This window comes from Hyla sarda, unplaced genomic scaffold (assembly GCF_029499605.1).
Source record: "Hyla sarda isolate aHylSar1 unplaced genomic scaffold, aHylSar1.hap1 scaffold_685, whole genome shotgun sequence".
NCBI lineage: Eukaryota > Metazoa > Chordata > Amphibia > Anura > Hylidae > Hyla > Hyla sarda.
In genome coordinates this window covers 154,976-179,717 of record NW_026610702.1, presented here as the reverse complement: position 1 = coordinate 179,717, position 24,742 = coordinate 154,976, and the positions used below count along the sequence as shown (strand labels likewise).

Below are 24,742 nucleotides of genomic sequence, written 5' to 3'. Positions count from 1 at the left end.
GCAATGGATGGCTGGAAGCATTTGTCTTTGCCTTTGCAATACCACAGAAGCAATGCATGGTCAATGTACAGCAATGACACACCTGTGTGAACAGCCAGGAGACCCCCCCCCCCCCCCCCATGTTATGTTACATAGTTACATAGTTAGTACGGTCGAAAAAAGACATATGTCCATCAAGTTCAACCAGGGAATTAAGGGGTAGGGGTGTGGCGCGATATTGGGGAAGGGATGAGATTTTATATTTCTTCATAAGCATTAATCTTATTTTGTCAATTAGGAACATTCAGCACCCACCCGCTATCAAGGCAGCTGCCTATCATGTCATGCCCTACCTGCACAGGTGTGCTGGCTACTCAAATGATCCAATTAAGGAGGCCATTTAGTCAGCAGCAGCAGAAGTCCTGTGCCTGGACGCTCCAACAGGGGCCAGACACAAGCAGAAGCAGAAGCAGCAGAAGCAGCAGCAGCAGCACCACCTTTTGTTTTTTGGCTGCAGCAGCAAGGCCCACAGGGCTGGCTAGCTGGCTAGCCAGCAAGCAGGTAGCAATGAAAGTAGGAATCTTTCTTTTTAACCCTGTAAGGGGGTGGTGCACTGTACCGAAGATACTGCCATATCGGGTCAATGCATAGGGCGACGGAAGCAAGCTTCGAAATCGGCCCCCGTTCTCAAAAATCCATTTAATATATGGTCCCCAGATAGGGGACGTATCAGATATTAAACTGATAAGAACAGATACTACACTTGATCTTAGCCAAAAGGCCGAGAAGCGATAACCGTGAAAGGGGCGGGCCCAACAAGGTCCCCTTCATGGGCACTATCACTGCTTGCTGTCAGGGAGGCTGCCAGACAATTTTCCATGCACACTCTGGGCTGGGGGGCAGTCAACCACCAGTACACACAGCAGAACCTAAACCCATACCATTATTGCTAAGCAGCAAGACAGGGGCCCATTGCACTCCCACGGGGCCTTTTTAAATGCAATCCATAACCCGGATTTGCCAGGAACCCTTCTTACTCCTCCTACTTGCATGTGACACTGGGCTTAGGATCTGCATAGGAAACACACACACAAGCACACACCTACCTTTGTTGCCTGCAGATGCCTCCTTGGCTGTCCCCAAACGGTATCAAACCAACACCCACGGGAAGCTGTAAGCATAGAGGACATGCCTGCACCCCATTGGACTTACCTGTGTGGGTTAAATCCGGGTTATTTGACAACCTATGGCGGTGATGGTTCTGCTCAGGCAGAGCAGTGCTGATGCTCCTCATAAAGCTGTCGCTGCTGTGAAGGTTCTAGGTGACATCACAAATCCCTATGGTTACATACACAACAAAGCTGGGTTGTTGTTGTTTACACTCTGCAAGGCCTGTGGAAGTGAGTGACATCATAGCACTGTAGTTCTGAGGGTTCTAGATGGATGCAACAATCTCCTGTTGCTTCTATGAAGGCCGTAATAGACGACATCACCAAACAGCTCCATAGTCACATACACAGCAAAGGAGAGATGTTGTTTACACCTAGTGATGTCAGTGGTATTGAGTGACATCACAGCACAGTGCTAAGGCTCCTGGGCCTGGACACAGCAGCGGCTGCAATATCTCAACGGAGAATACGTTTATATATATGTGTGTGTGTGCGCGTATATATATATATATATATATATATATATATATATATATATATATATATTTCTCCGCCGAAATCACTTTTAAACCCATTTCCACCTTTTTTTCCCTTCTCTTCCTCTTACTTTTTTTTCCCGTTTTTTTACGTTTTTCTCCTTTTCGCCTCTTTTCTGGGCGTATTATTCTTCTTTTTCTTCTTTTTTTTCGTCTAATGCATACCCCATCAGTGCAGCAATGCTTATTCAATACCGCCAGCAGATGGAGACACTGGGGGATAATTTTCTAAGGATTTATACTGATTTTTCCTGTCTGAATTTGTCGCACAGAAAGTTGCAGGCCAAATATGTGTGACATTTCTGCGACTTTAGCTTCTAGAGCATTTTTACAACATTATACATAGGTGCTGAATACATAAAAAGCGACTGTTCAGCGACAGACAAGTCGCATCGGCTGAAAGTAGGCCAGAATGTCAGTCCATGTTGGAGCAGGTTTAGATACAGTCTAAAGTATAGATCTCAAAGTCTGTGCACAGAATTTAGCAAGGGCCTCGCACCTTCTGATGCATCAGGTAGGTGCACAATAGCATAGCCTAACCCTCTGTACTTTGGTCTATATTGATGCGGGACATAGACAGCCAGCTGATGACCAATCCATTAGTGCAATGGATGGCTGGAAGCATTTGTCTTTGCCTTTGCAATACCACAGAAGCAATGCATGGTCAATGTACAGCAATGACACACCTGTGTGAACAGCCAGGAGACCCCCCCCCCCCCCCCCCCCCCATGTTATGTTACATAGTTACATAGTTAGTACGGTCGAAAAAAGACATATGTCCATCAAGTTCAACCAGGGAATTAAGGGGTAGGGGTGTGGCGCGATATTGGGGAAGGGATGAGATTTTATATTTCTTCATAAGCATTAATCTTATTTTGTCAATTAGGAACATTCAGCACCCACCCGCTATCAAGGCAGCTGCCTATCATGTCATGCCCTACCTGCACAGGTGTGCTGGCTACTCAAATGATCCAATTAAGGAGGCCATTTAGTCAGCAGCAGCAGAAGTCCTGTGCCTGGACGCTCCAACAGGGGCCAGACACAAGCAGAAGCAGAAGCAGCAGAAGCAGCAGCAGCAGCACCACCTTTTGTTTTTTGGCTGCAGCAGCAAGGCCCACAGGGCTGGCTAGCTGGCTAGCCAGCAAGCAGGTAGCAATGAAAGTAGGAATCTTTCTTTTTAACCCTGTAAGGGGGTGGTGCACTGTACCCGAAGATACTGCCATATCGGGTCAATGCATAGGGCGACGGAAGCAAGCTTCGAAATCGGCCCCCGTTCTCAAAAATCCATTTAATATATGGTCCCCAGATAGGGGACGTATCAGATATTAAACTGATAAGAACAGATACTACACTTGATCTTAGCCAAAAGGCCGAGAAGCGATAACCGTGAAAGGGGCGGGCCCAACAAGGTCCCCTTCATGGGCACTATCACTGCTTGCTGTCAGGGAGGCTGCCAGACAATTTTCCATGCACACTCTGGGCTGGGGGGCAGTCAACCACCAGTACACACAGCAGAACCTAAACCCATACCATTATTGCTAAGCAGCAAGACAGGGGCCCATTGCACTCCCACGGGGCCTTTTTAAATGCAATCCATAACCTGGATTTGCCAGGAACCCTTCTTACTCCTCCTACTTGCATGTGACACTGGGCTTAGGATCTGCATAGGAAACACACACACAAGCACACACCTACCTTTGTTGCCTGCAGATGCCTCCTTGGCTGTCCCCAAACGGTATCAAACCAACACCCACGGGAAGCTGTAAGCATAGAGGACATGCCTGCACCCCATTGGACTTACCTGTGTGGGTTAAATCCGGGTTATTTGACAACCTATGGCGGTGATGGTTCTGCTCAGGCAGAGCAGTGCTGATGCTCCTCATAAAGCTGTCGCTGCTGTGAAGGTTCTAGGTGACATCACAAATCCCTATGGTTACATACACAACAAAGCTGGGTTGTTGTTGTTTACACTCTGCAAGGCCTGTGGAAGTGAGTGACATCATAGCACTGTAGTTCTGAGGGTTCTAGATGGATGCAACAATCTCCTGTTGCTTCTATGAAGGCCATAATAGACGACATCACCAAACAGCTCCATAGTCACATACACAGCAAAGGAGAGATGTTGTTTACACCTAGTGATGTCAGTGGTATTGAGTGACATCACAGCACAGTGCTAAGGCTCCTGGGCCTGGACACAGCAGCGGCTGCAATATCTCAACGGAGAATACGTTTATATATATGTGTGTGTGTGCGCGTATATATATATATATATATATATATATATATATATATATATATATATATTTCTCCGCCGAAATCACTTTTAAACCCATTTCCACCTTTTTTCCCTTCTCTTCCTCTTACTTTTTTTTCACGTTTTTTTACGTTTTTCTCCTTTTCGCCTCTTTTCTGGGCGTATTATTCTTCTTTTTCTTCTTTTTTTTCGTCTAATGCATACCCCATCAGTGCAGCAATGCTTATTCAATACCGCCAGCAGATGGAGACACTGGGGGATAATTTTCTAAGGATTTATACTGATTTTTCCTGTCTGAATTTGTCGCACAGAAAGTTGCAGGCCAAATATGTGTGACATTTCTGCGACTTTAGCTTCTAGAGCATTTTTACAACATTATACATAGGTGCTGAATACATAAAAAGCGACTGTTCAGCGACAGACAAGTCGCATCGGCTGAAAGTAGGCCAGAATGTCAGTCCATGTTGGAGCAGGTTTAGATACAGTCTAAAGTATAGATCTCAAAGTCTGTGCACAGAATTTAGCAAGGGCCTCGCACCTTCTGATGCATCAGGTAGGTGCACAATAGCATAGCCTAACCCTCTGTACTTTGGTCTATATTGATGCGGGACATAGACAGCCAGCTGATGACCAATCCATTAGTGCAATGGATGGCTGGAAGCATTTGTCTTTGCCTTTGCAATACCACAGAAGCAATGCATGGTCAATGTACAGCAATGACACACCTGTGTGAACAGCCAGGAGACCCCCCCCCCCCCCATGTTATGTTACATAGTTACATAGTTAGTACGGTCGAAAAAAGACATATGTCCATCAAGTTCAACCAGGGAATTAAGGGGTAGGGGTGTGGCGCGATATTGGGGAAGGGATGAGATTTTATATTTCTTCATAAGCATTAATCTTATTTTGTCAATTAGGAACATTCAGCACCCACCCGCTATCAAGGCAGCTGCCTATCATGTCATGCCCTACCTGCACAGGTGTGCTGGCTACTCAAATGATCCAATTAAGGAGGCCATTTAGTCAGCAGCAGCAGAAGTCCTGTGCCTGGACGCTCCAACAGGGGCCAGACACAAGCAGAAGCAGAAGCAGCAGAAGCAGCAGCAGCAGCACCACCTTTTGTTTTTTGGCTGCAGCAGCAAGGCCCACAGGGCTGGCTAGCTGGCTAGCCAGCAAGCAGGTAGCAATGAAAGTAGGAATCTTTCTTTTTAACCCTGTAAGGGGGTGGTGCACTGTACCCGAAGATACTGCCATATCGGGTCAATGCATAGGGCGACGGAAGCAAGCTTCGAAATCGGCCCCCGTTCTCAAAAATCCATTTAATATATGGTCCCCAGATAGGGGACGTATCAGATATTAAACTGATAAGAACAGATACTACACTTGATCTTAGCCAAAAGGCCGAGAAGCGATAACCGTGAAAGGGGCGGGCCCAACAAGGTCCCCTTCATGGGCACTATCACTGCTTGCTGTCAGGGAGGCTGCCAGACAATTTTCCATGCACACTCTGGGCTGGGGGGCAGTCAACCACCAGTACACACAGCAGAACCTAAACCCATACCATTATTGCTAAGCAGCAAGACAGGGGCCCATTGCACTCCCACGGGGCCTTTTTAAATGCAATCCATAACCCGGATTTGCCAGGAACCCTTCTTACTCCTCCTACTTGCATGTGACACTGGGCTTAGGATCTGCATAGGAAACACACACACAAGCACACACCTACCTTTGTTGCCTGCAGATGCCTCCTTGGCTGTCCCCAAACGGTATCAAACCAACACCCACGGGAAGCTGTAAGCATAGAGGACATGCCTGCACCCCATTGGACTTACCTGTGTGGGTTAAATCCGGGTTATTTGACAACCTATGGCGGTGATGGTTCTGCTCAGGCAGAGCAGTGCTGATGCTCCTCATAAAGCTGTCGCTGCTGTGAAGGTTCTAGGTGACATCACAAATCCCTATGGTTACATACACAACAAAGCTGGGTTGTTGTTGTTTACACTCTGCAAGGCCTGTGGAAGTGAGTGACATCATAGCACTGTAGTTCTGAGGGTTCTAGATGGATGCAACAATCTCCTGTTGCTTCTATGAAGGCCATAATAGACGACATCACCAAACAGCTCCATAGTCACATACACAGCAAAGGAGAGATGTTGTTTACACCTAGTGATGTCAGTGGTATTGAGTGACATCACAGCACAGTGCTAAGGCTCCTGGGCCTGGACACAGCAGCGGCTGCAATATCTCAACGGAGAATACGTTTATATATATGTGTGTGTGTGCGCGTATATATATATATATATATATATATATATATATATATATATATATATATATATATTTCTCCGCCGAAATCACTTTTAAACCCATTTCCACCTTTTTTTCCCTTCTCTTCCTCTTACTTTTTTTTCACGTTTTTTTACGTTTTTCTCCTTTTCGCCTCTTTTCTGGGCGTATTATTCTTCTTTTTCTTCTTTTTTTTTGTCTAATGCATACCCCATCAGTGCAGCAATGCTTATTCAATACCGCCAGCAGATGGAGACACTGGGGGATAATTTTCTAAGGATTTATACTGATTTTTCCTGTCTGAATTTGTCGCACAGAAAGTTGCAGGCCAAATATGTGTGACATTTCTGCGACTTTAGCTTCTAGAGCATTTTTACAACATTATACATAGGTGCTGAATACATAAAAAGCGACTGTTCAGCGACAGACAAGTCGCACCGGCTGAAAGTAGGCCAGAATGTCAGTCCATGTTGGAGCAGGTTTAGATACAGTCTAAAGTATAGATCTCAAAGTCTGTGCACAGAATTTAGCAAGGGCCTCGCACCTTCTGATGCATCAGGTAGGTGCACAATAGCATAGCCTAACCCTCTGTACTTTGGTCTATATTGATGCGGGACATAGACAGCCAGCTGATGACCAATCCATTAGTGCAATGGATGGCTGGAAGCATTTGTCTTTGCCTTTGCAATACCACAGAAGCAATGCATGGTCAATGTACAGCAATGACACACCTGTGTGAACAGCCAGGAGACCCCCCATGTTATGTTACATAGTTACATAGTTAGTACGGTCGAAAAAAGACATATGTCCATCAAGTTCAACCAGGGAATTAAGGGGTAGGGGTGTGGCGCGATATTGGGGAAGGGATGAGATTTTATATTTCTTCATAAGCATTAATCTTATTTTGTCAATTAGGAACATTCAGCACCCACCCGCTATCAAGGCAGCTGCCTATCATGTCATGCCCTACCTGCACAGGTGTGCTGGCTACTCAAATGATCCAATTAAGGAGGCCATTTAGTCAGCAGCAGCAGAAGTCCTGTGCCTGGACGCTCCAACAGGGGCCAGACACAAGCAGAAGCAGAAGCAGCAGAAGCAGCAGCACCACCTTTTGTTTTTTGGCTGCAGCAGCAAGGCCCACAGGGCTGGCTAGCTGGCTAGCCAGCAAGCAGGTAGCAATGAAAGTAGGAATCTTTCTTTTTAACCCTGTAAGGGGGTGGTGCACTGTACCCGAAGATACTGCCATATCGGGTCAATGCATAGGGCGACGGAAGCAAGCTTCGAAATCGGCCCCCGTTCTCAAAAATCCATTTAATATATGGTCCCCAGATAGGGGACGTATCAGATATTAAACTGATAAGAACAGATACTACACTTGATCTTAGCCAAAAGGCCGAGAAGCGATAACCGTGAAAGGGGCGGGCCCAACAAGGTCCCCTTCATGGGCACTATCACTGCTTGCTGTCAGGGAGGCTGCCAGACAATTTTCCATGCACACTCTGGGCTGGGGGGCAGTCAACCACCAGTACACACAGCAGAACCTAAACCCATACCATTATTGCTAAGCAGCAAGACAGGGGCCCATTGCACTCCCACGGGGCCTTTTTAAATGCAATCCATAACCCGGATTTGCCAGGAACCCTTCTTACTCCTCCTACTTGCATGTGACACTGGGCTTAGGATCTGCATAGGAAACACACACACAAGCACACACCTACCTTTGTTGCCTGCAGATGCCTCCTTGGCTGTCCCCAAACGGTATCAAACCAACACCCACGGGAAGCTGTAAGCATAGAGGACATGCCTGCACCCCATTGGACTTACCTGTGTGGGTTAAATCCGGGTTATTTGACAACCTATGGCGGTGATGGTTCTGCTCAGGCAGAGCAGTGCTGATGCTCCTCATAAAGCTGTCGCTGCTGTGAAGGTTCTAGGTGACATCACAAATCCCTATGGTTACATACACAACAAAGCTGGGTTGTTGTTGTTTACACTCTGCAAGGCCTGTGGAAGTGAGTGACATCATAGCACTGTAGTTCTGAGGGTTCTAGATGGATGCAACAATCTCCTGTTGCTTCTATGAAGGCCATAATAGACGACATCACCAAACAGCTCCATAGTCACATACACAGCAAAGGAGAGATGTTGTTTACACCTAGTGATGTCAGTGGTATTGAGTGACATCACAGCACAGTGCTAAGGCTCCTGGGCCTGGACACAGCAGCGGCTGCAATATCTCAACGGAGAATACGTTTATATATATGTGTGTGTGTGCGCGTATATATATATATATATATATATATATATATATATATATATTTCTCCGCCGAAATCACTTTTAAACCCATTTCCACCTTTTTTCCCTTCTCTTCCTCTTACTTTTTTTTCACTTTTTTTACGTTTTTCTCCTTTTCGCCTCTTTTCTGGGCGTATTATTCTTCTTTTTCTTCTTTTTTTTCGTCTAATGCATACCCCATCAGTGCAGCAATGCTTATTCAATACCGCCAGCAGATGGAGACACTGGGGGATAATTTTCTAAGGATTTATACTGATTTTTCCTGTCTGAATTTGTCGCACAGAAAGTTGCAGGCCAAATATGTGTGACATTTCTGCGACTTTAGCTTCTAGAGCATTTTTACAACATTATACATAGGTGCTGAATACATAAAAAGCGACTGTTCAGCGACAGACAAGTCGCATCGGCTGAAAGTAGGCCAGAATGTCAGTCCATGTTGGAGCAGGTTTAGATACAGTCTAAAGTATAGATCTCAAAGTCTGTGCACAGAATTTAGCAAGGGCCTCGCACCTTCTGATGCATCAGGTAGGTGCACAATAGCATAGCCTAACCCTCTGTACTTTGGTCTATATTGATGCGGGACATAGACAGCCAGCTGATGACCAATCCATTAGTGCAATGGATGGCTGGAAGCATTTGTCTTTGCCTTTGCAATACCACAGAAGCAATGCATGGTCAATGTACAGCAATGACACACCTGTGTGAACAGCCAGGAGACCCCCCCCCCCCCCCCCCCCATGTTATGTTACATAGTTACATAGTTAGTACGGTCGAAAAAAGACATATGTCCATCAAGTTCAACCAGGGAATTAAGGGGTAGGGGTGTGGCGCGATATTGGGGAAGGGATGAGATTTTATATTTCTTCATAAGCATTAATCTTATTTTGTCAATTAGGAACATTCAGCACCCACCCGCTATCAAGGCAGCTGCCTATCATGTCATGCCCTACCTGCACAGGTGTGCTCGCTACTCAAATGATCCAATTAAGGAGGCCATTTAGTCAGCAGCAGCAGAAGTCCTGTGCCTGGACGCTCCAACAGGGGCCAGACACAAGCAGAAGCAGAAGCAGCAGAAGCAGCAGCACCACCTTTTGTTTTTTGGCTGCAGCAGCAAGGCCCACAGGGCTGGCTAGCTGGCTAGCCAGCAAGCAGGTAGCAATGAAAGTAGGAATCTTTCTTTTTAACCCTGTAAGGGGGTGGTGCACTGTACCCGAAGATACTGCCATATCGGGTCAATGCATAGGGCGACGGAAGCAAGCTTCGAAATCGGCCCCCGTTCTCAAAAATCCATTTAATATATGGTCCCCAGATAGGGGACGTATCAGATATTAAACTGATAAGAACAGATACTACACTTGATCTTAGCCAAAAGGCCGAGAAGCGATAACCGTGAAAGGGGCGGGCCCAACAAGGTCCCCTTCATGGGCACTATCACTGCTTGCTGTCAGGGAGGCTGCCAGACAATTTTCCATGCACACTCTGGGCTGGGGGGCAGTCAACCACCAGTACACACAGCAGAACCTAAACCCATACCATTATTGCTAAGCAGCAAGACAGGGGCCCATTGCACTCCCACGGGGCCTTTTTAAATGCAATCCATAACCCGGATTTGCCAGGAACCCTTCTTACTCCTCCTACTTGCATGTGACACTGGGCTTAGGATCTGCATAGGAAACACACACACAAGCACACACCTACCTTTGTTGCCTGCAGATGCCTCCTTGGCTGTCCCCAAACGGTATCAAACCAACACCCACGGGAAGCTGTAAGCATAGAGGACATGCCTGCACCCCATTGGACTTACCTGTGTGGGTTAAATCCGGGTTATTTGACAACCTATGGCGGTGATGGTTCTGCTCAGGCAGAGCAGTGCTGATGCTCCTCATAAAGCTGTCGCTGCTGTGAAGGTTCTAGGTGACATCACAAATCCCTATGGTTACATACACAACAAAGCTGGGTTGTTGTTGTTTACACTCTGCAAGGCCTGTGGAAGTGAGTGACATCATAGCACTGTAGTTCTGAGGGTTCTAGATGGATGCAACAATCTCCTGTTGCTTCTATGAAGGCCATAATAGACGACATCACCAAACAGCTCCATAGTCACATACACAGCAAAGGAGAGATGTTGTTTACACCTAGTGATGTCAGTGGTATTGAGTGACATCACAGCACAGTGCTAAGGCTCCTGGGCCTGGACACAGCAGCGGCTGCAATATCTCAACGGAGAATACGTTTATATATATGTGTGTGTGTGCGCGTATATATATATATATATATATATATATATATATATATATATATATATATTTCTCCGCCGAAATCACTTTTAAACCCATTTCCACCTTTTTTTCCCTTCTCTTCCTCTTACTTTTTTTTCCCGTTTTTTTACGTTTTTCTCCTTTTCGCCTCTTTTCTGGGCGTATTATTCTTCTTTTTCTTCTTTTTTTTCGTCTAATGCATACCCCATCAGTGCAGCAATGCTTATTCAATACCGCCAGCAGATGGAGACACTGGGGGATAATTTTCTAAGGATTTATACTGATTTTTCCTGTCTGAATTTGTCGCACAGAAAGTTGCAGGCCAAATATGTGTGACATTTCTGCGACTTTAGCTTCTAGAGCATTTTTACAACATTATACATAGGTGCTGAATACATAAAAAGCGACTGTTCAGCGACAGACAAGTCGCATCGGCTGAAAGTAGGCCAGAATGTCAGTCCATGTTGGAGCAGGTTTAGATACAGTCTAAAGTATAGATCTCAAAGTCTGTGCACAGAATTTAGCAAGGGCCTCGCACCTTCTGATGCATCAGGTAGGTGCACAATAGCATAGCCTAACCCTCTGTACTTTGGTCTATATTGATGCGGGACATAGACAGCCAGCTGATGACCAATCCATTAGTGCAATGGATGGCTGGAAGCATTTGTCTTTGCCTTTGCAATACCACAGAAGCAATGCATGGTCAATGTACAGCAATGACACACCTGTGTGAACAGCCCCATGTTATGTTACATAGTTACATAGTTAGTACGGTCGAAAAAAGACATATGTCCATCAAGTTCAACCAGGGAATTAAGGGGTAGGGGTGTGGCGCGATATTGGGGAAGGGATGAGATTTTATATTTCTTCATAAGCATTAATCTTATTTTGTCAATTAGGAACATTCAGCACCCACCCGCTATCAAGGCAGCTGCCTATCATGTCATGCCCTACCTGCACAGGTGTGCTGGCTACTCAAATGATCCAATTAAGGAGGCCATTTAGTCAGCAGCAGCAGAAGTCCTGTGCCTGGACGCTCCAACAGGGGCCAGACACAAGCAGAAGCAGAAGCAGCAGAAGCAGCAGCAGCAGCACCACCTTTTGTTTTTTGGCTGCAGCAGCAAGGCCCTCAGGGCTGGCTAGCTGGCTAGCCAGCAAGCAGGTAGCAATGAAAGTAGGAATCTTTCTTTTTAACCCTGTAAGGGGGTGGTGCACTGTACCCGAAGATACTGCCATATCGGGTCAATGCATAGGGCGACGGAAGCAAGCTTCGAAATCGGCCCCCGTTCTCAAAAATCCATTTAATATATGGTCCCCAGATAGGGGACGTATCAGATATTAAACTGATAAGAACAGATACTACACTTGATCTTAGCCAAAAGGCCGAGAAGCGATAACCGTGAAAGGGGCGGGCCCAACAAGGTCCCCTTCATGGGCACTATCACTGCTTGCTGTCAGGGAGGCTGCCAGACAATTTTCCATGCACACTCTGGGCTGGGGGGCAGTCAACCACCAGTACACACAGCAGAACCTAAACCCATACCATTATTGCTAAGCAGCAAGACAGGGGCCCATTGCACTCCCACGGGGCCTTTTTAAATGCAATCCATAACCCGGATTTGCCAGGAACCCTTCTTACTCCTCCTACTTGCATGTGACACTGGGCTTAGGATCTGCATAGGAAACACACACACAAGCACACACCTACCTTTGTTGCCTGCAGATGCCTCCTTGGCTGTCCCCAAACGGTATCAAACCAACACCCACGGGAAGCTGTAAGCATAGAGGACATGCCTGCACCCCATTGGACTTACCTGTGTGGGTTAAATCCGGGTTATTTGACAACCTATGGCGGTGATGGTTCTGCTCAGGCAGAGCAGTGCTGATGCTCCTCATAAAGCTGTCGCTGCTGTGAAGGTTCTAGGTGACATCACAAATCCCTATGGTTACATACACAACAAAGCTGGGTTGTTGTTGTTTACACTCTGCAAGGCCTGTGGAAGTGAGTGACATCATAGCACTGTAGTTCTGAGGGTTCTAGATGGATGCAACAATCTCCTGTTGCTTCTATGAAGGCCATAATAGACGACATCACCAAACAGCTCCATAGTCACATACACAGCAAAGGAGAGATGTTGTTTACACCTAGTGATGTCAGTGGTATTGAGTGACATCACAGCACAGTGCTAAGGCTCCTGGGCCTGGACACAGCAGCGGCTGCAATATCTCAACGGAGAATACGTTTATATATATGTGTGTGTGTGCGCGTATATATATATATATATATATATATATATATATATATATATATATATATATATTTCTCCGCCGAAATCACTTTTAAACCCATTTCCACCTTTTTTTCCCTTCTCTTCCTCTTACTTTTTTTTCACGTTTTTTTACGTTTTTCTCCTTTTCGCCTCTTTTCTGGGCGTATTATTCTTCTTTTTCTTCTTTTTTTTCGTCTAATGCATACCCCATCAGTGCAGCAATGCTTATTCAATACCGCCAGCAGATGGAGACACTGGGGGATAATTTTCTAAGGATTTATACTGATTTTTCCTGTCTGAATTTGTCGCACAGAAAGTTGCAGGCCAAATATGTGTGACATTTCTGCGACTTTAGCTTCTAGAGCATTTTTACAACATTATACATAGGTGCTGAATACATAAAAAGCGACTGTTCAGCGACAGACAAGTCGCATCGGCTGAAAGTAGGCCAGAATGTCAGTCCATGTTGGAGCAGGTTTAGATACAGTCTAAAGTATAGATCTCAAAGTCTGTGCACAGAATTTAGCAAGGGCCTCGCACCTTCTGATGCATCAGGTAGGTGCACAATAGCATAGCCTAACCCTCTGTACTTTGGTCTATATTGATGCGGGACATAGACAGCCAGCTGATGACCAATCCATTAGTGCAATGGATGGCTGGAAGCATTTGTCTTTGCCTTTGCAATACCACAGAAGCAATGCATGGTCAATGTACAGCAATGACACACCTGTGTGAACAGCCAGGAGACCCCCCCCCCCCCCCATGTTATGTTACATAGTTACATAGTTAGTACGGTCGAAAAAAGACATATGTCCATCAAGTTCAACCAGGGAATTAAGGGGTAGGGGTGTGGCGCGATATTGGGGAAGGGATGAGATTTTATATTTCTTCATAAGCATTAATCTTATTTTGTCAATTAGGAACATTCAGCACCCACCCGCTATCAAGGCAGCTGCCTATCATGTCATGCCCTACCTGCACAGGTGTGCTGGCTACTCAAATGATCCAATTAAGGAGGCCATTTAGTCAGCAGCAGCAGAAGTCCTGTGCCTGGACGCTCCAACAGGGGCCAGACACAAGCAGAAGCAGAAGCAGCAGAAGCAGCAGCAGCAGCACCACCTTTTGTTTTTTGGCTGCAGCAGCAAGGCCCACAGGGCTGGCTAGCTGGCTAGCCAGCAAGCAGGTAGCAATGAAAGTAGGAATCTTTCTTTTTAACCCTGTAAGGGGGTGGTGCACTGTACCCGAAGATACTGCCATATCGGGTCAATGCATAGGGCGACGGAAGCAAGCTTCGAAATCGGCCCCCGTTCTCAAAAATCCATTTAATATATGGTCCCCAGATAGGGGAAGTATCAGATATTAAACTGATAAGAACAGATACTACACTTGATCTTAGCCAAAAGGCCGAGAAGCGATAACCGTGAAAGGGGCGGGCCCAACAAGGTCCCCTTCATGGGCACTATCACTGCTTGCTGTCAGGGAGGCTGCCAGACAATTTTCCATGCACACTCTGGGCTGGGGGGCAGTCAACCACCAGTACACACAGCAGAACCTAAACCCATACCATTATTGCTAAGCAGCAAGACAGGGGCCCATTGCACTCCCACGGGGCCTTTTTAAATGCAATCCATAACCCGGATTTGCCAGGAACCCTTCTTACTCCTCCTACTTGCATGTGACATTGGGCTTAGGATCTGCATAGGAAACACACACACAAGCACACACCTACCTTTGTTGCCTGCAGATGCCTCCTTGGCTGTCCCCAAACGGTATCAAACCAACACCCACGGGAAGCTGTAAGCATAGAGGACATGCCTGCACCCCATTGGACTTACCTGTGTGGGTTAAATCCGGGTTATTTGACAACCTATGGCGGTGATGGTTCTGCTCAGGCAGAGCAGTGCTGATGCTCCTCATAAAGCTGTCGCTGCTGTGAAGGTTCTAGGTGACATCACAAATCCCTATGGTTACATACACAACAAAGCTGGGTTGTTGTTGTTTACACTCTGCAAGGCCTGTGGAAGTGAGTGACATCATAGCACTGTAGTTCTGAGGGTTCTAGATGGATGCAACAATCTCCTGTTGCTTCTATGAAGGCCATAATAGACGACATCACCAAACAGCTCCATAGTCACATACACAGCAAAGGAGAGATGTTGTTTACACCTAGTGATGTCAGTGGTATTGAGTGACATCACAGCACAGTGCTAAGGCTCCTGGGCCTGGACACAGCAGCGGCTGCAATATCTCAACGGAGAATATGTTTATATATATGTGTGTGTGTGCGCGTATATATATATATATATATATATATATATATATATATATATATATATTTCTCCGCCGAAATCACTTTTAAACCCATTTCCACCTTTTTTTCCCTTCTCTTCCTCTTACTTTTTTTTCACGTTTTTTTACGTTTTTCTCCTTTTCGCCTCTTTTCTGGGCGTATTATTCTTCTTTTTCTTCTTTTTTTTCGTCTAATGCATACCCCATCAGTGCAGCAATGCTTATTCAATACCGCCAGCAGATGGAGACACTGGGGGATAATTTTCTAAGGATTTATACTGATTTTTCCTGTCTGAATTTGTCGCACAGAAAGTTGCAGGCCAAATATGTGTGACATTTCTGCGACTTTAGCTTCTAGAGCATTTTTACAACATTATACATAGGTGCTGAATACATAAAAAGCGACTGTTCAGCGACAGACAAGTCGCATCGGCTGAAAGTAGGCCAGAATGTCAGTCCATGTTGGAGCAGGTTTAGATACAGTCTAAAGTATAGATCTCAAAGTCTGTGCACAGAATTTAGCAAGGGCCTCGCACCTTCTGATGCATCAGGTAGGTGCACAATAGCATAGCCTAACCCTCTGTACTTTGGTCTATATTGATGCGGGACATAGACAGCCAGCTGATGACCAATCCATTAGTGCAATGGATGGCTGGAAGCATTTGTCTTTGCCTTTGCAATACCACAGAAGCAATGCATGGTCAATGTACAGCAATGACACACCTGTGTGAACAGCCAGGAGACCCCCCCCCCCCCCCCATGTTATGTTACATAGTTACATAGTTAGTACGGTCGAAAAAAGACATATGTCCATCAAGTTCAACCAGGGAATTAAGGGGTAGGGGTGTGGCGCGATATTGGGGAAGGGATGAGATTTTATATTTCTTCATAAGCATTAATCTTATTTTGTCAATTAGGAACATTCAGCACCCACCCGCTATCAAGGCAGCTGCCTATCATGTCATGCCCTACCTGCACAGGTGTGCTGGCTACTCAAATGATCCAATTAAGGAGGCCATTTAGTCAGCAGCAGCAGAAGTCCTGTGCCTGGACGCTCCAACAGGGGCCAGACACAAGCAGAAGCAGAAGCAGCAGAAGCAGCAGCAGCAGCACCACCTTTTGTTTTTTGGCTGCAGCAGCAAGGCCCACAGGGCTGGCTAGCTGGCTAGCCAGCAAGCAGGTAGCAATGAAAGTAGGAATCTTTCTTTTTAACCCTGTAAGGGGGTGGTGCACTGTACCCGAAGATACTGCCATATCGGGTCAATGCATAGGGCGACGGAAGCAAGCTTCGAAATCGGCCCCCGTTCTCAAAAATCCATTTAATATATGGTCCCCAGATAGGGGACGTATCAGATATTAAACTGATAAGAACAGATACTACACTTGATCTTAGCCAAAAGGCCGAGAAGCGATAACCGTGAAAGGGGCGGGCCCAACAAGGTCCCCTTCATGGGCACTATCACTGCTTGCTGTCAGGGAGGCTGCCAGACAATTTTCCATGCACACTCTGGGCTGGGGGGCAGTCAACCACCAGTACACACAGCAGAACCTAAACCCATACCATTATTGCTAAGCAGCAAGACAGGGGCCCATTGCACTCCCACGGGGCCTTTTTAAATGCAATCCATAACCCGGATTTGCCAGGAACCCTTCTTACTCCTCCTACTTGCATGTGACACTGGGCTTAGGATCTGCATAGGAAACACACACACAAGCACACACCTACCTTTGTTGCCTGCAGATGCCTCCTTGGCTGTCCCCAAACGGTATCAAACCAACACCCACGGGAAGCTGTAAGCATAGAGGACATGCCTGCACCCCATTGGACTTACCTGTGTGGGTTAAATCCGGGTTATTTGACAACCTATGGCGGTGATGGTTCTGCTCAGGCAGAGCAGTGCTGATGCTCCTCATAAAGCTGTCGCTGCTGTGAAGGTTCTAGGTGACATCACAAATCCCTATGGTTACATACACAACAAAGCTGGGTTGTTGTTGTTTACACTCTGCAAGGCCTGTGGAAGTGAGTGACATCATAGCACTGTAGTTCTGAGGGTTCTAGATGGATGCAACAATCTCCTGTTGCTTCTATGAAGGCCATAATAGACGACATCACCAAACAGCTCCATAGTCACATACACAGCAAAGGAGAGATGTTGTTTACACCTAGTGATGTCAGTGGTATTGAGTGACATCACAGCACAGTGCTAAGGCTCCTGGGCCTGGACACAGCAGCGGCTGCAATATCTCAACGGAGAATACGTTTATATATATGTGTGTGTGTGCGCGTATATATATATATATATATATATATATATATATATATATATATATATTTCTCCGCCGAAATCACTTTTAAACCCATTTCCACCTTTTTTTCCCTTCTCTTCCTCTTACTTTTTTTTCACGTTTTTTTACGTTTTTCTCCTTTTCGCCTCTTTTCTGGGCGTATTATTCTTCTTTTTCTTCTTTTTTTTCGTCTAATGCATACCCCATCAGTGCAGCAATGCTTATTCAATACCGCCAGCAGATGGAGACACTGGGGGATAATTTTCTAAGGATTTATACTGATTTTTCCTGTCTGAATTTGTCGCACAGAAAGTTGCAGGCCAAATATGTGTGACATTTCTGCGACTTTAGCTTCTAGAGCATTTTTACAACATTATACATAGGTGCTGAATACATAAAAAGCGACTGTTCAGCGACAGACAAGTCGCATCGGCTGAAAGTAGGCCAGAATGTCAGTCCATGTTGGAGCAGGTTTAGATACAGTCTAAAGTATAGATCTCAAAGTCTGTGCACAGAATTTAGCAAGGGCCTCGCACCTTCTGATGCATCAGGTAGGTGCACAATAGCATAGCCTAACCCTCTGTACTTTGGTCTATATTGATGCGGGACATAGACAGCCAGCTGATGACCAATCCATTAGTGCAATGGATGGCTGGAAGCATTTGTCTTTGCCTTTGCAATACCACAGAAGCAATGCATGGTCAATGTACAGCAATGACACACCTGTGTGAACAGCCAGGAGACCCCCCCCCCCCCCCCCCATGTTATGTTACATAGTTACATAGTTAGTACGGTCGAAAAAAGACATATGTCCATCAAGTTCAACCAGGGAATTAAGGGGTAGGGGTGTGGCGCGATATTGGGGAAGGGATGAGATTTTATATTTCTTCATAAGCATTAATCTTATTTTGTCAATTAGGAACATTCAGCACCCACCCGCTATCAAGGCAGCTGCCTATCATGTCATGCCCTACCTGCACAGGTGTGCTGGCTACTCAAATGATCCAATTAAGGAGGCCATTTAGTCAGCAGCAGCAGAAGTCCTGTGCCTGGACGCTCCAACAGGGGCCAGACACAAGCAGAAGCAGAAGCAGCAGAAGCAGCAGCAGCAGCACCACCTTTTGTTTTTTGGCTGCAGCAGCAAGGCCCACAGGGCTGGCTAGCTGGCTAGCCAGCAAGCAGGTAGCAATGAAAGTAGGAATCTTTCTTTTTAACCCTGTAAGGGGGTGGTGCACTGTACCCGAAGATACTGCCATATCGGGTCAATGCATAGGGCGACGGAAGCAAGCTTCGAAATCGGCCCCCGTTCTCAAAAATCCATTTAATATATGGTCCCCAGATAGGGGACGTATCAGATATTAAACTGATAAGAACAGATACTACACTTGATCTTAGCCAAAAGGCCGAGAAGCGATAACCGTGAAAGGGGCGGGCCCAACAAGGTCCCCTTCATGGGCACTATCACTGCTTGCTGTCAGGGAGGCTGCCAGACAATTTTCCATGCACACTCTGGGCTGGGGGGCAGTCAACCACCAGTACACACAGCAGAACCTAAACCCATACCATTATTGCTAAGCAGCAAGACAGGGGCCCATTGCACTCCCACGGGGCCTTTTTAAATGCAATCCATAACCCGGATTTGCCAGGAACCCTTCTTACTCCTCCTACTTGCATGTGACACTGGGCTTAGGATCTGCATAGGAAACACACACACAAGCACACACCTACCTTTGTTGCCTGCAGATGCCTCCTTGGCTGTCCCCAAACGGTATCAAACCAACACCCACGGGAAGCTGTAAGCATAGAGGACATGCCTGCACCCCATTGGACTTACCTGTGTGGGTTAAATCCGGGTTATTTGACAACCTATGGCGGTGATGGTTCTGCTCAGGCAGAGCAGTGCTGATGCTCCTCATAAAGCTGTCGCTGCTGTGAAGGTTCTAGGTGACATCACAAATCCCTATGGTTACATACACAACAAAGCTGGGTTGTTGTTGTTTACACTCTGCAAGGCCTGTGGAAGTGAGTGACATCATAGCACTGTAGTTCTGAGGGTTCTAGATGGATGCAACAATCTCCTGTTGCTTCTATGAAGGCCATAATAGACGACATCACCAAACAGCTCCATAGTCACATACACAGCAAAGGAGAGATGTTGTTTACACCTAGTGATGTCAGTGGTATTGAGTGACATCACAGCACAGTGCTAAGGCTCCTGGGCCTGGACACAGCAGCGGCTGCAATATCTCAACGGAGAATACGTTTATATATATGTGTGTGTGTGCGCGTATATATATATATATATATATATATATATATATATATATATATTTCTCCGCCGAAATCACTTTTAAACCCATTTCCACCTTTTTTTCCCTTCTCTTCCTCTTACTTTTTTTTCACGTTTTTTTACGTTTTTCTCCTTTTCGCCTCTTTTCTGGGCGTATTATTCTTCTTTTTCTTCTTTTTTTTCGTCTAATGCATACCCCATCAGTGCAGCAATGCTTATTCAATACCGCCAGCAGATGGAGACACTGGGGGATAATTTTCTAAGGATTTATACTGATTTTTCCTGTCTGAATTTGTCGCACAGAAAGTTGCAGGCCAAATATGTGTGACATTTCTGCGACTTTAGCTTCTAGAGCATTTTTACAACATTATACATAGGTGCTGAATACATAAAAAGCGACTGTTCAGCGACAGACAAGTCGCATCGGCTGAAAGTAGGCCAGAATGTCAGTCCATGTTGGAGCAGGTTTAGATACAGTCTAAAGTATAGATCTCAAAGTCTGTGCACAGAATTTAGCAAGGGCCTCGCACCTTCTGATGCATCAGGTAGGTGCACAATAGCATAGCCTAACCCTCTGTACTTTGGTCTATATTGATGCGGGACATAGACAGCCAGCTGATGACCAATCCATTAGTGCAATGGATGGCTGGAAGCATTTGTCTTTGCCTTTGCAATACCACAGAAGCAATGCATGGTCAATGTACAGCAATGACACACCTGTGTGAACAGCCAGGAGACCCCCCCCCCCCCCATGTTATGTTACATAGTTACATAGTTAGTACGGTCGAAAAAAGACATATGTCCATCAAGTTCAACCAGGGAATTAAGGGGTAGGGGTGTGGCGCGATATTGGGGAAGGGATGAGATTTTATATTTCTTCATAAGCATTAATCTTATTTTGTCAATTAGGAACATTCAGCACCCACCCGCTATCAAGGCAGCTGCCTATCATGTCATGCCCTACCTGCACAGGTGTGCTGGCTACTCAAATGATCCAATTAAGGAGGCCATTTAGTCAGCAGCAGCAGAAGTCCTGTGCCTGGACGCTCCAACAGGGGCCAGACACAAGCAGAAGCAGAAGCAGCAGAAGCAGCAGCAGCAGCACCACCTTTTGTTTTTTGGCTGCAGCAGCAAGGCCCACAGGGCTGGCTAGCTGGCTAGCCAGCAAGCAGGTAGCAATGAAAGTAGGAATCTTTCTTTTTAACCCTGTAAGGGGGTGGTGCACTGTACCCGAAGATACTGCCATATCGGGTCAATGCATAGGGCGACGGAAGCAAGCTTCGAAATCGGCCCCCGTTCTCAAAAATCCATTTAATATATGGTCCCCAGATAGGGGAAGTATCAGATATTAAACTGATAAGAACAGATACTACACTTGATCTTAGCCAAAAGGCCGAGAAGCGATAACCGTGAAAGGGGCGGGCCCAACAAGGTCCCCTTCATGGGCACTATCACTGCTTGCTGTCAGGGAGGCTGCCAGACAATTTTCCATGCACACTCTGGGCTGGGGGGCAGTCAACCACCAGTACACACAGCAGAACCTAAACCCATACCATTATTGCTAAGCAGCAAGACAGGGGCCCATTGCACTCCCACGGGGCCTTTTTAAATGCAATCCATAACCCGGATTTGCCAGGAACCCTTCTTACTCCTCCTACTTGCATGTGACATTGGGCTTAGGATCTGCATAGGAAACACACACACAAGCACACACCTACCTTTGTTGCCTGCAGATGCCTCCTTGGCTGTCCCCAAACGGTATCAAACCAACACCCACGGGAAGCTGTAAGCATAGAGGACATGCCTGCACCCCATTGGACTTACCTGTGTGGGTTAAATCCGGGTTATTTGACAACCTATGGCGGTGATGGTTCTGCTCAGGCAGAGCAGTGCTGATGCTCCTCATAAAGCTGTCGCTGCTGTGAAGGTTCTAGGTGACATCACAAATCCCTATGGTTACATACACAACAAAGCTGGGTTGTTGTTGTTTACACTCTGCAAGGCCTGTGGAAGTGAGTGACATCATAGCACTGTAGTTCTGAGGGTTCTAGATGGATGCAACAATCTCCTGTTGCTTCTATGAAGGCCATAATAGACGACATCACCAAACAGCTCCATAGTCACATACACAGCAAAGGAGAGATGTTGTTTACACCTAGTGATGTCAGTGGTATTGAGTGACATCACAGCACAGTGCTAAGGCTCCTGGGCCTGGACACAGCAGCGGCTGCAATATCTCAACGGAGAATACGTTTATATATATGTGTGTGTGTGCGCGTATATATATATATATATATATATATATATATATATATATATATATATATTTCTCCGCCGAAATCACTTTTAAACCCATTTCCACCTTTTTTTCCCTTCTCTTCCTCTTACTTTTTTTTCACGTTTTTTTACGTTTTTCTCCTTTTCGCCTCTTTTCTGGGCGTATTATTCTTCTTTTTCTTCTTTTTTTTCGTCTAATGCATACCCCATCAGTGCAGCAATGCTTATTCAATACCGCCAGCAGATGGAGACACTGGGGGATAATTTTCTAAGGATTTATACTGATTTTTCCTGTCTGAATTTGTCGCACAGAAAGTTGCAGGCCAAATATGTGTGACATTTCTGCGACTTTAGCTTCTAGAGCATTTTTACAACATTATACATAGGTGCTGAATACATAAAAAGCGACTGTTCAGCGACAGACAAGTCGCATCGGCTGAAAGTAGGCCAGAATGTCAGTCCATGTTGGAGCAGGTTTAGATACAGTCTAAAGTATAGATCTCAAAGTCTGTGCACAGAATTTAGCAAGGGCCTCGCACCTTCTGATGCATCAGGTAGGTGCACAATAGCATAGCCTAACCCTCTGTACTTTGGTCTATATTGATGCGGGACATAGACAGCCAGCTGATGACCAATCCATTAGTGCAATGGATGGCTGGAAGCATTTGTCTTTGCCTTTGCAATACCACAGAAGCAATGCATGGTCAATGTACAGCAATGACACACCTGTGTGAACAGCCAGGAGACCCCCCCCCCCCCCCCATGTTATGTTACATAGTTACATAGTTAGTACGGTCGAAAAAAGACATATGTCCATCAAGTTCAACCAGGGAATTAAGGGGTAGGGGTGTGGCGCGATATTGGGGAAGGGATGAGATTTTATATTTCTTCATAAGCATTAATCTTATTTTGTCAATTAGGAACATTCAGCACCCACCCGCTATCAAGGCAGCTGCCTATCATGTCATGCCCTACCTGCACAGGTGTGCTGGCTACTCAAATGATCCAATTAAGGAGGCCATTTAGTCAGCAGCAGCAGAAGTCCTGTGCCTGGACGCTCCAACAGGGGCCAGACACAAGCAGAAGCAGAAGCAGCAGAAGCAGCAGCACCACCTTTTGTTTTTTGGCTGCAGCAGCAAGGCCCACAGGGCTGGCTAGCTGGCTAGCCAGCAAGCAGGTAGCAATGAAAGTAGGAATCTTTCTTTTTAACCCTGTAAGGGGGTGGTGCACTGTACCCGAAGATACTGCCATATCGGGTCAATGCATAGGGCGACGGAAGCAAGCTTCGAAATCGGCCCCCGTTCTCAAAAATCCATTTAATATATGGTCCCCAGATAGGGGACGTATCAGATATTAAACTGATAAGAACAGATACTACACTTGATCTTAGCCAAAAGGCCGAGAAGCGATAACCGTGAAAGGGGCGGGCCCAACAAGGTCCCCTTCATGGGCACTATCACTGCTTGCTGTCAGGGAGGCTGCCAGACAATTTTCCATGCACACTCTGGGCTGGGGGGCAGTCAACCACCAGTACACACAGCAGAACCTAAACCCATACCATTATTGCTAAGCAGCAAGACAGGGGCCCATTGCACTCCCACGGGGCCTTTTTAAATGCAATCCATAACCCGGATTTGCCAGGAACCCTTCTTACTCCTCCTACTTGCATGTGACACTGGGCTTAGGATCTGCATAGGAAACACACACACAAGCACACACCTACCTTTGTTGCCTGCAGATGCCTCCTTGGCTGTCCCCAAACGGTATCAAACCAACACCCACGGGAAGCTGTAAGCATAGAGGACATGCCTGCACCCCATTGGACTTACCTGTGTGGGTTAAATCCGGGTTATTTGACAACCTATGGCGGTGATGGTTCTGCTCAGGCAGAGCAGTGCTGATGCTCCTCATAAAGCTGTCGCTGCTGTGAAGGTTCTAGGTGACATCACAAATCCCTATGGTTACATACACAACAAAGCTGGGTTGTTGTTGTTTACACTCTGCAAGGCCTGTGGAAGTGAGTGACATCATAGCACTGTAGTTCTGAGGGTTCTAGATGGATGCAACAATCTCCTGTTGCTTCTATGAAGGCCATAATAGACGACATCACCAAACAGCTCCATAGTCACATACACAGCAAAGGAGAGATGTTGTTTACACCTAGTGATGTCAGTGGTATTGAGTGACATCACAGCACAGTGCTAAGGCTCCTGGGCCTGGACACAGCAGCGGCTGCAATATCTCAACGGAGAATACGTTTATATATATGTGTGTGTGTGCGCGTATATATATATATATATATATATATATATATATATATATATATATTTCTCCGCCGAAATCACTTTTAAACCCATTTCCACCTTTTTTCCCCTTCTCTTCCTCTTACTTTTTTTTCACGTTTTTTTACGTTTTTCTCCTTTTCGCCTCTTTTCTGGGCGTATTATTCTTCTTTTTCTTCTTTTTTTTCGTCTAATGCATACCCCATCAGTGCAGCAATGCTTATTCAATACCGCCAGCAGATGGAGACACTGGGGGATAATTTTCTAAGG

General features: G+C 46.0%; 11 non-coding genes across 11 annotated transcripts; all 11 read right to left on the bottom strand.

The window, feature by feature from the left end:
- Positions 1–582: 582 nt before the first annotated feature.
- Positions 583–772, bottom strand: LOC130343488 (U2 spliceosomal RNA). Its single transcript, XR_008882795.1, has one exon. It is a non-coding gene; the product is annotated as a U2 spliceosomal RNA (small nuclear RNA).
- A 2,103-nt stretch (positions 773–2,875) lies between these two features.
- Positions 2,876–3,066, bottom strand: LOC130343481 (U2 spliceosomal RNA). The gene has a single exon (XR_008882789.1). It is a non-coding gene; the product is annotated as a U2 spliceosomal RNA (small nuclear RNA).
- A 2,094-nt stretch (positions 3,067–5,160) lies between these two features.
- On the bottom strand, positions 5,161–5,351 carry LOC130343479 (U2 spliceosomal RNA). Its single transcript, XR_008882787.1, has one exon. It is a non-coding gene; the product is annotated as a U2 spliceosomal RNA (small nuclear RNA).
- A 2,087-nt stretch (positions 5,352–7,438) lies between these two features.
- On the bottom strand, positions 7,439–7,629 carry LOC130343478 (U2 spliceosomal RNA). Its single transcript, XR_008882786.1, has one exon. It is a non-coding gene; the product is annotated as a U2 spliceosomal RNA (small nuclear RNA).
- A 2,085-nt stretch (positions 7,630–9,714) lies between these two features.
- Positions 9,715–9,905, bottom strand: LOC130343477 (U2 spliceosomal RNA). Its single transcript, XR_008882785.1, has one exon. It is a non-coding gene; the product is annotated as a U2 spliceosomal RNA (small nuclear RNA).
- A 2,077-nt stretch (positions 9,906–11,982) lies between these two features.
- LOC130343476 (U2 spliceosomal RNA) lies at positions 11,983–12,173 on the bottom strand. Its single transcript, XR_008882784.1, has one exon. It is a non-coding gene; the product is annotated as a U2 spliceosomal RNA (small nuclear RNA).
- Positions 12,174–14,273: 2,100 nt separating this feature from the next.
- LOC130343485 (U2 spliceosomal RNA) lies at positions 14,274–14,464 on the bottom strand. The gene has a single exon (XR_008882793.1). It is a non-coding gene; the product is annotated as a U2 spliceosomal RNA (small nuclear RNA).
- A 2,095-nt stretch (positions 14,465–16,559) lies between these two features.
- LOC130343474 (U2 spliceosomal RNA) lies at positions 16,560–16,750 on the bottom strand. Its single transcript, XR_008882783.1, has one exon. It is a non-coding gene; the product is annotated as a U2 spliceosomal RNA (small nuclear RNA).
- A 2,097-nt stretch (positions 16,751–18,847) lies between these two features.
- Positions 18,848–19,038, bottom strand: LOC130343473 (U2 spliceosomal RNA). Its single transcript, XR_008882782.1, has one exon. It is a non-coding gene; the product is annotated as a U2 spliceosomal RNA (small nuclear RNA).
- A 2,089-nt stretch (positions 19,039–21,127) lies between these two features.
- On the bottom strand, positions 21,128–21,318 carry LOC130343484 (U2 spliceosomal RNA). The gene has a single exon (XR_008882792.1). It is a non-coding gene; the product is annotated as a U2 spliceosomal RNA (small nuclear RNA).
- Positions 21,319–23,409: 2,091 nt separating this feature from the next.
- LOC130343472 (U2 spliceosomal RNA) lies at positions 23,410–23,600 on the bottom strand. Its single transcript, XR_008882781.1, has one exon. It is a non-coding gene; the product is annotated as a U2 spliceosomal RNA (small nuclear RNA).
- Between the last annotated feature and the right edge of the window lie 1,142 nt (positions 23,601–24,742).